Here is a 15,861-nt window from a genome sequence, read left to right as displayed (position 1 = left end):
TTATTAGCCGGAGGATTTAGTTGGAAACAACTCAATTGGAGGTAATTCAAGATTTAAGTTTTAAGTTTTTAAAATTTTTTAAGCTTGAATTGGATTTTGTGTTTTGATGTGTTTTTGGGTGATTTGAGACTTGGGTTTTATGGGTTTTGGATCATGGGGATGTTTGGGAACTTTGATTTTGGGATTTGGAGATGTTTGGATAGGTTTTTGGAAGGTTTTAAAAGTGGAAAAATGAGGAAAAGTGGCTGGTGCGAGGTTGGGCCGCAGCCCTGTTCTTGGGCGCCGTGGCCCTAGCTTGAAGAAGGTGGAGGAGGCTCTGCCGGGGGGGCGGGCCGCGGCATGGTCCTTGTAGGGCCACGGCCCTTAAGGGAAAAAAATGCCAATTGTGAGTTTTTGTGATGGGAACTTAACTCTAAGGGCCTAGGATCGATCCTACTGCCTAGTTGAGTGGGATTCGATGTCCCGGAGGCCTAGGTTGGGTTTGGAAGTATTTATTTACTCATTTTGATGAGGTTTTATATTATGGTTGTGACTAGGTTATCACTAGAAACTTGGAATCAAGGTCGTGCTTGTGGCTCGTTTATTGGTAACCTGTGCTTGGACCAAAGGTAAGAAAACTGCACCCTGTGTATATGTGACATGCATGGTTGTTATTGATGCATGTTGGGTTATTAAATGTGGCATGCATGATTATTGTTGAGGCATGTCAAGTGGTTAAATATGATGCATATAATGCACGAGAAACATGTGATTAGGACATGCTTTGTATACTGAGTATGATATTGTTCAGAGCTTGAGCCTCTGTGTTTATGCATGCTCCTAGTTGTGCTAGTAATTATTGAGTAAGCATGTTGAATTCCCTATATTCGGTTATTTGACATATGATATATGTTTGGTGGCATGGCTTACTTGTGTATGGCACTGACTTATTAGTCAGAATCGGCAATGGTGTCAGATCCATCTGTGAAGCTGTGATTTACTAGTCAAGTTCACAACGGGTTGAACACTGGTCGTGTTTTACTGACCTAAGAGTCAGAAATGGCATAGCGTCATGAACGCGGGGCCAAATGAAGATTAGATCTAATCGATATCAGTGTTGAATGACTCATATGGGGTATTAATGCTGGACCAACCTGAAGGTCGATGAAAATTATAAGTGCTTGCCTAGTCTAAGACTAGTTACTAGAGCCAAGGCCAAAGGCCTAGGTGACAATTTGTCACATGGCTAGGAGGGTATAGGACCTTCGAGATGGACTTATTAGTCATCTAATCGAGGTGGACTTATTAGTCATCTAATCGAGATGGACTTATTAGTCACCTAACCGAGATGGGCTTATTAGTCATCTCACCGAGATGGACTTATCAGTCATCTGACCGAGATGGAATTATCAGTCATCTATATAGAGAGTGACTTATTAGTCAACTTCACTTATCTGATTGAGATTGACTTGATAGTCATCCACTTAGGAGGGTAGGATTTCTTATCCTGGATACCCATCATTACGTGGATTTGTTGCCTGCTTGACTAGGACTATATCTGCTAGGCGTGTGCCTTATGATCTGATGACATGTTATAACTGTTCATGAGCATATTGAGTTTTCTTGCTGGGCTTCGGCTCACAGGTGCTATGTGGTGCAGGTAAAGGCAAAAGAAAGCTGGACCATCCTTGAGTTGGAGAGCTTAGGTGACGATGTGTACATATACAGCTGCTCGACCACCACGGCCGAGGTTTGAAGAGGAACTAGGGTTAAACCCTGTTTTGCCGCTTAGATCGGCCTGTTGTAAATATTTTCTTGTAATGGACCTCTAAATTATATTTTTGGGATCCCAATGTATATATTAAATGTTCTAATGAAACGTTTTATCTTAACCAAAAATTTTAATCCCTAAACCGCTAATCATACTTAGTTACACGATTTTGGCCAAATGACTCGATTAGCGAGTTTAGCACTGTTTACAAGGCACACCGTAACGGTCCCTGGAGTTAGGGCGTTGCAGTGATGGTCCTGGTTTGGAATGACGAAGGGGAGTTGGAGAAAAGGTGGGAGAATGTTCATGACGAGGAGGGTGAGACGGCGCTCTGCGAACTGCTACATGCCACCCCGAAGGTGATGATAGGATAAAGACTTTAGCAACCACTCGTGAATACTTCCAAATTTCGGAGGACATCTTTGATTACTGTTTAGGGGACGAGTCCACTATAGAGGACTAGAGTCCTTTTCAAAATTCCACCAAATAATACTATTTAAAAAATGGGACTTCCACGAAGACTCTTGAAAACTTTTGGAGTATTATGGCTATTTTGGATGTTTTAATTATGGGGTACTTTGAGTAACTTTGGATATTTATGAGTTCTATATATTTTTCTCTCTCTTTGAAAAATCTAGATGTTCGATGGATATAAGTATGCATGACAACATTTACGATTAGCTCTTAAGTAATCAGAACACTATGCAATTTATCCTATCTTATGATTTTCTTTTGGTGCCTTAGAATATCATCATGTCGACAAGAGGAAGAGGTGGCACAGGAAGGGGGAGAGGTTGAGGAAAAGCTTCCTCTGGAAACCCTAATGTCACTGAAATCTCTGACATGAGAATGCCGCCAGCTCAGCCAGCTACCCCAGCTGTGGATTTAGCTACAAAGATAGCAAGATTGAGAGAACATTTATGATAGAGGGATGAAGAGTTGGCCCAAGCTCGGAAAGTACCCCACCAACTGGGGATTCAGCTACAAATATAGCAAGATTGAGAGAAAAGTTAAGACAGAGGGATGAAGAGTTGGCCCTAGCTCGGCAAGTAACCCAAGCACCCCAAGTACCGTTGGCACAGCTCGAGCCTCCAGTACCACCACCTACACCATTACAAATGGCCTATAGTTTTGAGCCGGTCTATGAACGCTTTAGGAAGTAATCTCCACCTAACTTCGAAGGGAAAGTCGACCCTATAGTGGCAGTAGAATGGCTGAAGTCAGTGGAGGCTACTTTGACCATATGGATCTGAATGACCATAAGAGAGTTTCATGTTCGGCTCACCTACTCTAAATGGAATCAAGGATATGGTGGGATATGGTGAAGCATACTTGTGACCTAAACACTATGACTTGTGTAAATTTTGTTCAAGCGTTTAGCAAAAAGTATTACAGTGTCGATGTACTAGCGACCAGGGTTGATGAATTTTTTACCTTGGTTTAGGGAAGCCTTTTTATCACTGAATATTCCCATAAATTTTATAGGTTGGTAAGCTTTGCACTCGAGAAAGTACATACTGAGGCCATGCGAGTTCAAAGGTTTGTGAGAGGACTAAAGCCCATGATTGCTAGGGATGTGAAGATGAGCAGTGTTGAGGTGGTGAGTTATGCTGAGATTTTGGATAAGGCTCTTGGTGCCGAATACTTAGAGGACCGTATATGGAAGGATAATGCTGCAAGAAGGGAGGCCAACAAAAACAAGGGCTTCTATGATGGCAATAAGAGGAAGGCCAATGAGGGACAGAGCAATGGAAATGACAAAAGGCCAAGACCCCCGACCCCGAATGGAAACAACCACAATCACCACAACCATCACAAAAATGGTCATAACTGCAGAAACTAGCAGAACCGCAACATTGAGTACCCTACCTGCCCCAAATGCTCACAATGACATTTAGGGGACAGTCAAGCAAGCACCAACAAGTGTGGTCAGGTAGGCCATCTGAAGAAGGATTCCCACAGTTAAGAGCAGGAGCATGGCAAGGCAACAATGGCAATCTAGTACCAGCCAGAGTCTTTGCTTTGACTCAAAAAGAAGTAGCCAACAGTTACACCTTCGTCACAGGTCAGCTTCCTATTTCTTGTATGATATGTAGAGTCTTCATTTATTGTGGATCGACTCACTCTTATGTTGCTATAAATGTAATTGATAAACTAGGATTGTCTTGTAAATTATTTGAGCATTGTTTTAGTACATGTTACCATTAGGAAACATAATGTTGTCAACTGGGTGGTTACAGTCAGCTTCCAAAGTAGTAGAGAGCAGAGAGTGCCCAGCAGACCTCATAGAGTTAGACATACCAGGTTATGATGTTATACATGGTATGACTTGTTAGCCAAATATGGAGCAACGATAGACTTTCGAAGAAAGACAGTAGATTTCAGACCTAAGGAAGGGGAACTCTTTTCTTTTAGGCTCCAAAAGCTATTGAAATGCCCTATACAACCAGATCTACAAAAATCATCACTAAACTCAAAGAAACAACCATAGATTTCTACCTTTTGAAGCCCTAACTTAGACATGTATTCTTTAGCTCTTTAAAAACTTCCCTTTGTGCTCTACAATCTCAAAACCGAGTCCCAAGTCCCACATGTAGATTTTTAAGAAAAGATTAGGGTAGGAAGAAACTAGATTAGGGACAAGAACATGCAAACTTACAAAAACCTCTTACCTTGCTTTATTTGATCACAAAGGTGCTCAATCTTTGAGATCCAACTAGTAAAAGCATCTCTTAAACCCAAGAACATAAGATCAATGTCATGCATGGCTATTAGATTACATGCATGCACAAGAAAACCCCCTATGGTTTTGGGTTTGAAGGGAAAGAGAAGGAAATGCACATGGAGTTTTATGCTTACACTAGACAAGAATTTCTTCTTGAACTTATTCCTTTTCCAATGGAGAAGAGGAGTACTATCTTTCTAGGATTTGAATGTTTTGCAGCTATGGAGGATAGAGAGGGAGACTGTATCAGTTTTGGGAGAGAGGGAGAGCTAGAGAGAGAGTGTGTTAGAAGAGAAAATGATTAAGCTTTAACTTGTGTAAAACGGTAAGAGACTTTTCCCATTCCTTAGCTTTTGGGGTAGTAACCTAGCTTATCAGAGCCCTAGGGCCTACCCCAAGACAATACCGCCCACCTCTCTCTTTCTTCCCTTTTGAAATTACCTTTATGTCCTTGCTTAAGTTACCTCACACATAAAGAACTCAAGGGCCCTATAGAAATTTTTTGCTCTTAATTTTCTCTTGATTTATAACCTATAGTTTTTTAATCTCCAAGCATAGTTAAATAAATTAAATTGTGACCAAAAATCAAATTTGTCACAATATCACATAATTTTGGCAATTTATCACATATTGAACAAAATGCCCTTAAAGGCCTGAGCAAGAAATTTTCATTCTTAAGCCCGTTTGATTGGAATTCAAACCTTAATGAATTATCTTAAAATTTATTGGCCCGACTATAAAGTCCCATGTAACATCCCGTATTTTGAACACCGCTAGTAGCCGGTTGGAGCTAGTGAAGAATTTTGTGAAATATTATTTCAATAAATAATATTATGTGAAATTATGTTATTTCGTGAATTTTATAGTCGTTGTGCTAATTTGAAAAAGGGTTTAGGCCTATGCAAAGAAAATTATTCTGGGATCGAAGGGCAAACACTAATAACAGAATCTCGAATTTTGTAAAATGAGGAATGCTATGGCATAAAAATATTTGGCAACTGGGACAGTATAATTGAGCCAGGGAATTTAAGAAAATTGATTGTTGATTTAATTACAATATACCGGCATAAGAATTGAAATTCTTGCCCAAGTCTCTAAGAGCATTTTTGTCAATTTGGGTAAATTACCAAAATTATGTGTTATCTAACAAAATTTATTTTTGGTCACATTTATTTTATTTTAGCATGGAGGTATTTAAAAACTATAGGGTAAAATTTTGGTTAAATTTGAAGAGTGAAATTACCAAAGGGCCCTTGAGTGCATTAGAAGTGAGTTAAAAGGGGCAAGGACATTTTATCATTTCCAAAAGTAGGAGAGAGGGTGTGATGGGCAGCTAGGCTATGCGCTAGTGTACTCAAGTGTCTATGACACCTACCTTAGGAAGAGTAAGAAGCTACCTCACGCATTGGCTAAACCTCCAATCATTCCCTCTTACACATCCAAACATTTTTTTTTTAATTTCCATCTTTTTCATCAAGAAAACAAAAAGGAACACCCTCCATTTCTCTGCCCAAAACCGAGAGCACTCTTTCTCTACCCTCCATGGCTGCCATTTTCTCTCCTCAAGCTTAGGGACTCACTCTCCATTGAAGGAAGGGAAGCTCAAGGAAGACTAGTGTACAAGCACGTTTGAAACCTTGTCACTTTGTTTCTCTTATTCTTCAAATCTGAAACCCTAAGGGGTGGATATGCATGCATGTGATTCTAACGGCCATGCATGGTATGGATCTAGTATCCTAGGGTTTAAGAGAGGTGGTTCTAGGAGGATATCAAGATTTGAATCTTGTTGATGATTAGTGAGAACATAGGTAAGCATTTTAGAGTTTTGGTAATTTCCACTCATCTCCATCTTCTACCTTAACACTCTTTTTTTCAAAAAAATCTGCATGTGGAACCTTGGGGCTCGGTTTGAGTGAATAGAACACAAGGAGGAACTTTGAAAGGCTATGGGAGCCTCATCTCCAAACTAGAAACATCAAAGGTAGATTTTTGGTTGGTTTTTGAGTTATTTTTGGTTATTGATGCTAGATCTGGTTGTATAGGTTGTTTTGTTGGTTTTTGAAGTTGATTTTATGCTTAAAGGTTAGATTGGTTTATTGGTTGATTTTTTGATTTTCATGCATGCATGTGGCTAGGGTTTTGCTAGTTGTGTTTATTTTTGCTAGAATGTTTAGAAATGCATGGTCCAAAGTTTTCGCAGTCTGACTTCCAACGGGTCAGATCATACCCTACTACCTTTGTTTATGAAAATAACTTATATGGTTGCATAGTTCTAGATGAGTACTTGAGTTTAGGCATTAGAAAATTGAAAAAATGTGTTTTCAAACTTAAATTATGAACTTTTTGGCATCCTGATGCAATCTGGAAAATTTCTGGGCAGCATGCACTGCACATATTTTTTTAATATTGAACACATTTTACTAAGCCAAAAGCCATGAAATTTGGTAAAATGTTAGTTTAAATATGTACAAGGATCACATAATTTTTTTAGAGGAAAATGGAAAATGGTTAAAGAGTAATGGTTTTTCAATGTTTGCCCTAATAATCTGAAAACGAAATTTCTGGGCAGCAAACACTGCCCAGATTGTCTTACATTTTTTAATGGGTCCCCCTATCCTAAAAATTATGAAATTTTGAGAGAATCTAAAGTAAATATTATTAAAGATCCTGAAATGTTTGTAGGAAAAATTTGGCTATGGTGTAAGAGAAATGATTTTTTAAAGAACCCTAAAAATCTGAGAAAAACTCGTGGGTAGTAGGCACTGCCCAAATTTCATCAAATGGTTTAATGAGTTTTTCCTTCCTAAAAAATTATGAAACTTGGTGAGAAAAATTTTAAGATAGGCATTAAGGCCCTGGTAAAATTTTAGATTAAAATTTGTCACGGTTTAAGAGTAGTAATTTTTCTAAGTTACCTAAAAATGGGGAAAAATAGTAGTTTCGAACCTTAACAAAAAAACGAGTTTTAGGAGGTTAGTTCTCCTAACCTAAATTGAATTTTTGACGTGAGATTTTGCCTAGCTCCCATCATTAGGATGCATAATATGTGAACAGGATTTTAAAGGGTTGTGGTTAGAGAACCTAACATTGAATATGAGCTTAAAAGTGAGATTTTTTATCACGTTAAAATGAATAGTGACAACGTTAAGTTTGGAATTGGAAATGATGTTGTTATAAAAAATAGCTAAATTTTTGGATATCTAACAAATCCCAAATTAGTTTAAGGTTATTGAGAATTTAATTTTACCATTTTCTAAACACTAGGTCCAATTGCATTTCTTTTCGAAAATGACATAATAGAGATCCTAGGTTATGGATTAAAGATGGTAAAAATGGGAGTTAGGTTTTATAAAATCGTAAATTGAAAAGTATTATTGTTAATGGATAATAAATTGTAAAAGGTTGAAATGCGGTATTTTTGGGTAAAGAATGGAAAACAAAATACTTCGTACTTGGGTAGAAAGTGGGTGATTTTCTAAGAATAACAGTCATTTAAAACTCCTTTTATAAGTAACCAAAATACGCGTAATACGATTGAGAGAGTCTTCTAGAGATAGAATATTAAAATGCACAACACAAAGAGCATGTTGTGGTAAGGATGATTTTTCTCAGGAAACTATAAGTTGATTTAAAGCGGAATCTGGTCTTATACACTATAAAGTGTATAAGAGAAATGTTAGTATAGAGTCTGTAAGAGATCTTTATTGAATGTAGCTATCATAGAATTTAGCTATACGAGTATGCCATAGTTAAATCTAAGTACATTGTATTAATTACAATTTATTGCAAAAAGGGAATACGAATAGCGGTGTTAAAGATCCAGCTAGGAGCTAAGAACTCCAAGTAAGTTAGCCTTTCTTCTTCTTGGCTACTACGTGAATATACTAGTGTGTGCTTGTAGTAGTAGATTACACTAGTTTTGTTTGTGTCGTTAAGACCAGGGTATGCTTAATGCCTACCTTTGCAATGCGTATGCATTCTACGGCTTAATGGTTAGTGAGTTCGAGTTGCAGCCAAAACCTTATTATAATATTGTCTGTGTTGGAGCAAGGACATGGTGAAATTACAGTTCGAGTTGGAGCCAGGACATGATGAAATTATAGTTCGGGTTGAATCCAGAACATGGTGAAATTATAGTCCAAGTTGGAGCCAGGACACGGTGAGATTATAGTCCGGGTTGGAGCGAGGACATGGTGAAATTGTAGTCCGGGTTGGAGCCAGGACATGGTAAAATTTTAGTCTGGGTTAGAGCCATGATATGGTAAGATAATGTCCAGGTTAGAGCTAGGATATGGTAATATAGTCCAGGTTGGAGCCAGGATCCTTTGTGTGTGTTTGAATTGATTAAATTGTATAATTATATATGTTGAATTTTCTGGGATATTCTAAGTGCAGGTTGATATGATGTGTATGAAATGGGTTGTTGGGCGCAACCAATGTGCGTGATTTCTGTATGGATATTATTAGGAATTGTATGACAGGGTTGGAATTTTATCCAATACCCTAACGATCGTTAGTGATATCTACCTTAGGACAACTCGTTACTAGGTTTAGTATATTTGTGTGCAAGGCTATTCTAACTAAGCGTTTTCACTTACCTGGTTGTTTCATGTTGTAGGTAATTGCAAAAGAAAAGTGGAGTAGTGATCACTGGAGTCTGCTTGTGGATATGTACATGTGGCACGACTTGGGGAGGATTTTGATGGAACACAATTTTGAAAAGTAACATTTGGAACGTGTTGTTTCTTTTATGACATTTATTTTGCTTTAACTCTGAAAAAGAGAAGTTGTAATCATGTTTCTAAAACTAAAAAAGTGAGCCCACAATCTTTTTAAAAGTTTTTTTTATATCAATTTTTAGTACAATGAATTAAAGTAAAATTTTAGATTTTTGCACGTTTTCGTCTTTTATGTTTTGAGGGTCGTAACAAGTGGTATCAGAGCTCGAGATGAGCCGATTCTGTAGACAAACCCACATGTACATTCTGTACGATAAACCGACACTCACTGTGTTGACTGTGAAATCTCGTCAACAAACTTTGATTGGAAAACTCCAAGATTAATAAGGTGATGTTTAAATGAGAACTTAGAGTGGACTTATAGAAGGATAAACACAGATCAACAATGGAGTAAAAACTGTATATTACTTAATAGCTTCAGCTTACAATGAATTTTCCCACCCCTTCTCTGTGGAAGTGGGGTTCATTTTATAGTAGGCTCTAATGGCCTTGGATACATGGTGGTCCAGGGGACCAGGTGGTACACAAGTACTCTGTCAGGAGAGTGGTCTCAGGGGTAGTGGTGCTGATACTAGTACATAGCCAGGTATCATGAGGAGGTCTCCACTACTCTACCGTACGAATGTCAGAGGAGAGGTACAGGTGATAGTGGTGTCGACTCTGACATCTGATTGGGAGTATGCAGGCCATGTCCTTTCTCCTAGTGTTCCCACTACCTGACTAGCATGAGTTCCACGGTCAGACGTACGGGGTCTTACAAGCCGTACCCCGTACGAGATTGTACCATCGTGACCTTTCGGAATCATACTTGGGCTTTCACTTCTAGACGGTGGGGTTTCCATAGGTGATGCCATCACAAGGTGAGGGGCACGAGATGTTATCACGCGAGGCACTCGCGTAGCCATGGAGGGGCTATGCAAGGTCGCCCCTCGTGGAGATGCCATGAGATGCCCCCACACGAAGCCGTCGGGGCTAGGAGAGGCTCCCACATGAGGCCGTCAAGGCTATGGGATGCTCCCACGTGAGGCCCCCCCACGGGGCTAGGAGATGCTTCTACGCGAGGTCATCGGGGTTAGAAGAGGCTCCCACGCGAGGCCTTCGTGGCGCGGCCGAGGCGGGGCTACGCGAGGCTGCTGCTGAGTGCCGCGGCGCGCGAGGTGCACACGCGAGGCGGTCCACGCTGGGGCGATGGGCACGCCGAGGGGTGGCGCGAGGCTGGGACCTCGCGAGACGCCTGCTGAGTGCCGCGGCGCGCGAGGTGCACACGCGAGGCGGTCCACGCAGAGGCGCTGGGTGCGCCAAGGGGTGGCGCGAGGCTGGGGCCTCGCGAGACGCCTGCTGAGTGCCGCGGCGCGCGAGGTGGTGGGCGAGGCGGTCCACGCGGGGGCGTTGGGCGCGCCGAGGGGTGGCGCGAGGCTGGGGCCTCGCGAGACGCCTGCTGAGAGCCGTGGCGCGCGAGGTGGTGGGCGAGGTACACACGCAAGGCGGTCCACGCAGGGGCGCTGGGCACGCCGAGGGGTGGCGCGAGGCTGGGGCCTCGCGAGATGCCATGTGCCATGAGATGATGTGAGGCCGTTGCAAGAGGACGGTTTCCCGAGCGTCCCGCGGCTCAGACATGCATTTAGGCCTTTATGGGACCTTATCACGCGCCTTGGATCTTTTACAGGCATGGGATATTGAGCATCCACAGTGTCCAAGGTGGAGTGGTCAATTTGAGCAAGGTCATTTTGAGCACTAATTTGAGGGTTCAAATGGACTTCAAACACGGTTGCTTTGGACCTTCCAGGGACCTTAGGCATGAGGTGTGGGTTCTTTACCGGTCTTGAATTTTGAGCATCCACACACTGTAAGTATTGTCTTTTCATATTTGTTTTCTTTGCTTTCTTTATTTACATCTATTCTATAAATTGTAGGTGATGGCAGATATACCTGAGATAGGTGTCCCTGTAATAGAGAACCTACCCATGATCCTTTCGCCTAAGATCGATTACTATAGACTATTTAACAACGAGAATCCTCGACGCTTTGAGTACGATCAATGGCATCAGCGTGTCATTTGGCAATGGACGCATTACATGATAGAGGTCTTTAATAGGGCCAACACACTCGAGCGATGAATAGTGCGATATGCCAAAACTTGTTTGAGAGGCACGACACGGATATGGTTTCATTGCAGACGTTGGTAGCTGGTTGGCGACACGTGGGATGACTTTTGTATGGAGATCGAGCTGGCGTGTGGACCATGGATTGGCCTATCTCCATGGTTGATAGCATACCTTCAGGCAAGGCGGTAAAGCCAGAGGAGGATCAGATATAGAGTTGGATATGCTGATGGATAGGGTATCTTAGGTTTTGTTGTGAAAGTCTTGTTGATACTTTTGTAAGGACTTTGCGATTGATAGACCAGAACAAATGTACTTTATTCCTTGGAACGTGAGGTAAGAACTACCTAAACTACTTTAACTAATATTTTCATATAAGCATTTAATTAATTTAACTTAATTAATATTTTAGTAAACATTGGATGCTAGTGATTGTTATGCCACAAGGAAAGGTCATATTTCTGGACCAATTAAAAGTACATGAACTTTTAAATAGTGTTAGTAGGCATATGTAGAAACCCCACACGTAGTTAGGGTTCTCATTTGTATTTATTGTTCTGCTAACTAAAACCTTGTAGCATGATCTGTCGTGATCATTTTTTATTGCTAGGTTTGAGTTGAATCGTTATTGCTCTTCTTTCTTGTGTATGAGCAAGACTTGTATGCTCATTTAATGCTAGGTTAGTATTCTTCCCTACTCTACATTGTTGTATAGAAATTTCGATGGTGCCTAACACCCGAGCCAAGAGAGGTCGAGCTATGAACCCACTAGACCCAGCCAAGAGAATGGTCGTTAACCAAGAGGCAGGTCATCGCTGAGGCAGAGGAAGGGGTTGAGGCTGAGGGAGAGGTCGTGGACAAAGAGCCAGCTAGAACAAAATTTGGCAACTCAGATAGAGCATCTAAGAAGGACTGTACATGAGTAGAATGCGGCAAATGCCCAGATGATTAAGGTACTGATGCAGAGATTCCTGAAAGCGCCACACAACCTCGCACCCCCAGAACCCCGGGAAGACGTTCCCGAACAACACGAACTCCCAATGCAAGAACACCCACTGGTGGGAGAAAATCCACCACCTGAATCATCTAGAACAGAACAACGGAAACCAATCTCGGAACAATTTAACCGTCAAAATCCATCTGTGTTCGAAGGAACTTCGGAACCCCTGATGGCAGTGTAATGGGTCAGCATGCTAGAGAGAATCTTTGACTTTGTGGCAGCTACCGAAAAGGAAAGTGTAATTTGTGCGGTGTATATGTTAAGAAGGACGCCCGCATCTGGTGGGATATTTCTAGGAAAGGACGTGACGTGGAATGGGTGGAATTTCTGGTCCTGTTCAATGCTAAGTACTACAACCAGACGGTGATAAATCAGAAGGTAGTTGAGTTTGCCAACCTATTCTAAGGGTCATCTTGCGTACAGGAGTATGTGTTTAAATTTGACCAACTCTCAAGATTTGCTCAGGTACACACTGAAGCCAACCGGGTACACAAATTCATGAAGGGGTTGAAAAGAGTCCGTTCATGGATACCAGGAACACCAGTTTAGATATTTATGATGAAGTAGTAGAGAGGGCAATTTTCCAAGAATCCTGACACTACTACAAAAATAGGTTTTCCCGACAGTTTTCAAATGTCACTATTGAGCAACAATGATACTTGACTAACTATCGTATTTGCCTATGCTGGCGTAGGGGTAGCAACGCCGACAGTTAAAAATTATCGTTGTTGCGGGCAATACCAACACTTGTTAGGTGTCGTTGTTGCTGGCAACGCCGACAGTTAAAAATTATCGCTGTTGTGGGGCAACACTGATAGTTATTAGGTGTCGTTGTTGCTGGCAACGCCGACAATTATTAGGTGTCGCTGTTGCTGTCAACGCTGACAATTATTAGGTGTCGCTGTTGTTGCGATAATTTTTGCTATGCAAGTGCACACAGTCGCGAACTTGTAATAAAATGGTAAAACCAAGTATCGTCCTCAAGGACTGAATTATCAATTACCAGTCAATTAATCTCTTGTTCTATTTGATGAATTAAAACTTCTTGATTTTTGTAAAATACAGCAAAAGAACCGATAAAGTGCAGAAATAATAATCGACAATTAAATAGCATAATAACTAATAGTAAAAACTCTTAATTCAATCACTGAGAAACAATTAGGATATTCAATCTCATCAACTATCCTTCCTATTATTCCCTAATGCCAAGTATGAATTCTTCTTATTTTTACCTAATTCAATTAACAAGTTGAGACAGCAGCCTATAATCATTCTATGAATTATAAACTCAACCTAGGTGACAATTTCCTATATTTCTATGGTATATTGAACCACAAAGGTAGCATTAAATTCCACAACTTAATAACAGTTACACAATTAATTCAGATACTTTCGTTCTAAATTAGAATTATGTCCAATATAACCACAGCATAATTAAATCTCACTTCTCAGATTTTGACTTAAAAACATATATATATATGACTAAAGATGGCCAATCAATAATCAATCTATAAGAACAGGTTATAAGGAATTGAAAAAGATTGAAGAAGAGGAAATTAAAATTGCATTAGGTCATAATAGAAATTCAAGTGATTCAATTGAACATCCTAAACAGAAAATTAGTTCATAGTCATAGTGCTAATCACAACAGAATTTAAAGATAACATCAAGAAGAAAAACATGTAAAAATACTCTAAGCTTGAGCCTTCAACACCAGAACTCCTCCCTTCGTCCGTACGTCCTTCTCTCTTCTTTTTCGTCCTTTAAAACCTAGGATTTTTAGATTTTAGAGAGGCGGGCCGCGGCTCTACATACACTATGCCGCGGCCCGTGTCAAAATTTCTGGGCATACTATCCTTTCAATGCCGCGGCTCTCTGAAACCATGCCGCGGCCCGCATCATTGTCTTCTGGGCAGAATGCCCATCCATGCCGCGGCTCTACCTAGCCATGCCGCGGCCCGAAGATGTCCTCAAAAACCATGCTTCTGTTTCTCCCCCTAGCCGCGGCCCTACTTTGATCATGCCGTGGCTCTTAAGGAATTCTTCAAGTTTTCATCCCAAAATTTCACCAACACTTCCAAATGGTATTGAGAACCATTCTTGATCAAAATATGATGAAAAACTCGATTATTTCTTCCCTTTCTTTGGCATTTCCTTCCACATGCTCAATTCTTCCTGATATTCACAAAAACAACCAAACAAAGCGTAAACCCGCACTAAAACAAGGAAAAACAAAATAAAAGACTACTAAAAACATCACCAAGACATCATAAAAACTAGACTCATCAAACTCCCCCAAACTTAACCTTTACTCGCCCTCGAGTAAAGACCAAGTTACACTAACAAAAAGAAACAAACACAAAAACGAACAAGCTAAACCATCATTACCATCTACACTGCTTTGCCAACACTCATGAAATCTCAATTGCAATATTTATAACCAGAATTTCAGCTCAATTGCCTCAAAGTCCAACTTATACAGTTCAATTAGGAAAATCAATAATATATCATGAAAATGACTACAACACTTGCATTCTATCATATATGCTCAACTCATTCCAGATAATTCCACAAACCAAATCTACAATATGCTTGCATTACTCGACCTTCTCCACTAATGTCAACAACACATGTTTTGAAATCAACAGGACTTTCACAGGTTATAGTGTTAGGCTTAGGTAAGAGTAGATGAAATTATCATTTAAGCTCAATCGTTACCATAAGCATAAAACCTTAAAACCAACCAAATTTTTCTTTACCACACAAAAAATCACCCTTTTATACAATTAGAGAGAGAGATGACAACATTTTTCATTATTTTCTTCTTTTCTTTTTCTAGACTTATCACTTTTTTTTTTTTTTTTTTTTTTCAAATCACACTCCCCCAAACTTATTATTTTCTATATATATATATGATCAAGGAGTGTGACAAAGTGATATTATTCTTTTTTTTTTTTTCTTTTTTCTCAAAGACTTCTCTCTCTCTTCTTTTTGTACAATCATACTGTATTCCAATCATAACAACCTCTTACTATTTTTCCTTCTTCTTTCCCACAGATTATATGCTTATGATAACAAAAGGAAAGGAAAACAAAAATAAAGAAGTTAAGAAATTTAGGCTCAAATAGTATGATCAAGAACAAAAACCAAATTCAAGGCTCAAAAGGGTAACTAAGGATAATTAACTCAAGGTCGGCTTGAAAGGCACAATCGATCCAAAAAAAATTGCCTAAATCACTTTTCTAAACACATGTCATCAAGAATTTCGCCTCAAAAGCCAAATAATGCAAGTTCTATTAGATTCAAATTGTCATTCCACCAACCCTAGTCAAACTCATATAATACAATCCAAAATGTTGTCTTTTCGAACATATTAAAAATTTCCCACAGAACTTTTTAAATTCAACTCTAAAACAATTGAACCAAGCACACAGTTGAATTCAATTTCCTTTTCACGAGCAAAGACAAAGCAAGTACAGACAAGAATGATGGTTTAACTTTTACACTACAGAAAACTAAACTAAACTAAACAACGCAGAAAACAA

This window comes from Humulus lupulus, chromosome 1, assembly GCF_963169125.1.
Source record: "Humulus lupulus chromosome 1, drHumLupu1.1, whole genome shotgun sequence".
NCBI lineage: Eukaryota > Viridiplantae > Streptophyta > Magnoliopsida > Rosales > Cannabaceae > Humulus > Humulus lupulus.
The sequence above is the reverse complement of the archived record's forward strand: the minus strand, read 5'-3'. Positions refer to the sequence as shown.